Here is a 2,500-nt window from a genome sequence, read left to right on the forward strand (position 1 = left end):
TCAGGTGATAACATAGCCAGCAATAACCACATTTCGCATTTCCTATTAAGGCAAAATCTCAGCTAAATACGTTTGTCACAACGCTAGGCTCCAGACTTCCCTCGGTTTACCCAAAGAGAAAAAGCATTCGCGTAATGCCACCTTCAAGTTGTTATCAACGTCACCTTTTTTCGGTCGACAGATAAGGCGAAGCTGATTCGTAGTCACTTTTCTCCTTCCTATTTCGCGGAAGGAGAACCGCTTTTTCCAGTTCGATGCAGGCCTCCCCTTCGCCATCATTTCGTTACAGGACATGTGAAAAGCCTAATTAAGACTGTCACCAAGCACTTATCTCTGACATGAGATAAGTCTTCTATCCCGAATTCCTATCCCACGATGCCAAGACCCCAACCCTCATTGAACGCGGTGCTTTCGTCGGCTTCCACCCGCCCCAGCATCACGGCCTCGGACATAGGCCACACGGCCGGGCGATGATCCTGGAGCAAGCAGCGAGAGCAGAGCAACGGCGAGTGCCCCAGAGAGATCCTTGGTCCCAACCGCGCGTAATAACTCGGCCACATAATAACACCGTGACAGCTGGGTGGTTCCCAGGAGTAATTATCCCGTGTCACCCGCTGCATCGCGAGGGAGCGGGAAGACGAGAAACGGCGATGATGCGAAAATATGAGCTTACTATCCATCTCGCATCCAAGATACACGTCCTCAGGAGCTTCTTAAATCAAAACGAAAACACCAATAAAACATCGCAACCTCCTCCCGCCGACACAAGTCACTTTTCTCCAGACGGTCGGCTGTGCGCACTGTTACGTGCACACTGAATGCGCTTGCCTTATTGCCTATAGGAGGACGCTTTTGACAGCATATTAAATTCGCTGACAAAAAAAAAAAAAAAAAAAAAAAAAAAAACACTGGTAAAACTATTTACGATAATCGACAATGCGTTCTCCTCACAAGAAAAAACAAGCAAACTTATTTTTCAAAACATTCCCAGCTACCACAGCCAAAGCCTAAACCTGCGAATCTCTAGCCAAGACACGAGGGGGGAGCTTCGAGGCGTCCCTGGGGATTCAATAGGCCAGGTGGTGGGTTTACGAGCAGGGAATCGCTGAGGGTACACACCAATATCTGTACCTCCCGACGAACAAATGCATACTAAACACAACAGTCTTTACATTGCTTTGGCTACACATATAAGACAAACAGGCTTAAATATGGTGTATAACCCCGCACTTAGCGAGTAATAATATCAATAAACGACCTAGAATAAGACTAGAATAACTCACCCTCACCTTTACGTGTGCATCGCCATTCACCTTACTTAGCAGCCAGTCAACACTCACCTGAAAAGAGAAAGAAAATTACTAAGCAATCTACACGGCGACAATGAGACTCGAAAAAATATGTACATATAAAAGTCCAAAACTGCTGGACGTCTGCTATAAGCAGGTAAATATGAGGGGAAATGGGGTTTACAGACGAAGTAGCTTCCATACACCCATCAGTCGGTCAGCAGCAGATTATCGGCTAGGAATTCGTTTTCTTATTCTGTACACACTGCCAAAATAAGGTCCTTTGGTGCATCACAGACCACCCTCCCTTTCCCCCCAACACACCCTTTATGCGCTCATCAGTAGTCGCCGTCTGAAGCAGTCTAATGCTGCGAGGACCGCGCCGTCGGTCGCATGCGACACACCTTCTCTGCTCGATGAGCACACACTGGAGCTCAACTCACCCTAGCCGACCGATGCCTTATCACAACAAATAATGCAAAAAAAAAAAAAAAAAAAAAAAAAAAAAAAAAAAAAAAAAAAAATTATCGTCACTTTTTATTGATAAACTCCGTTTAAATTCCATGCTATGACTCCGGATTTCATATCCCTTTGACTAAAAAAGTGACATGGAAATGCCACAGCCGTCCGTAGCAATGCCGCCACCTCATGAAGCCATCAAGTCATTTGTGGCGCCTTAGGGTTTAGCCACAACCGTAGCTGCACCTTGCACGGCATTGCATTGGAAGGCCCTCTCTCCCCCGAATGGCGCCACTGCCCGCCCAACACCGACGTCGCACAGCATCCATTACAACCATAACGTTCAAATTGAAAATACTACCCACATTCGCCTCCCATAAAGCCTGTCGTACATTCCCCTGGCTTCTTCGCACCCATAACGTCCAAACGACTGTCGTGCTCAGAGAACAGCGGAACTTGGGTGGAGCCAGTCTGCCGGGAGGGCTCCCGCGGCCACCGTGGCGTGCGTCGCCTCTCACTTCTCCTGCACTTTCTTCCTTTCCTCGTGCCCTTCCCTTCTCTAGCCCCTTTTACCTTCTTCTGTTTTCAATTTGTCCACTTTTCTTTATTTCTCTTCTCTGTTCCTCTCCCATTTTCTTCAAATTATCCTCGTGTACCCAAATGCAAGAGTGGTACTGAGCGTGGCATAAACATAGCTGTGAGCATGCGGTGTCATAGGGCACTTGAGCTTGGCATAGCGAGAAGGCGAGTGT

General features: G+C 47.4%; 1 protein-coding gene across 2 annotated transcripts in view; it reads right to left on the reverse strand.

Annotated features, from left to right (window-relative positions):
* Positions 1-1,310, reverse strand: part of LOC125027955 (talin-2-like) — an 86,896-nt gene extending 85,586 nt beyond the window's left edge. The window contains exon 1 of one of the 2 annotated variants that reach the window (XM_047617149.1): positions 1,290-1,310. The gene's annotated coding sequence lies outside the window, so the exon portion shown is untranslated. The remainder of the gene's footprint in view (positions 1-1,289) is intronic. The other variant, XM_047617150.1, reaches the window with a different exon arrangement.
* Positions 1,311-2,500: the final 1,190 nt, after the last annotated feature.

The sequence above is a fragment of the Penaeus chinensis genome, chromosome 8 (genome assembly GCF_019202785.1).
Source record: "Penaeus chinensis breed Huanghai No. 1 chromosome 8, ASM1920278v2, whole genome shotgun sequence".
Lineage (NCBI taxonomy): Eukaryota > Metazoa > Arthropoda > Malacostraca > Decapoda > Penaeidae > Penaeus > Penaeus chinensis.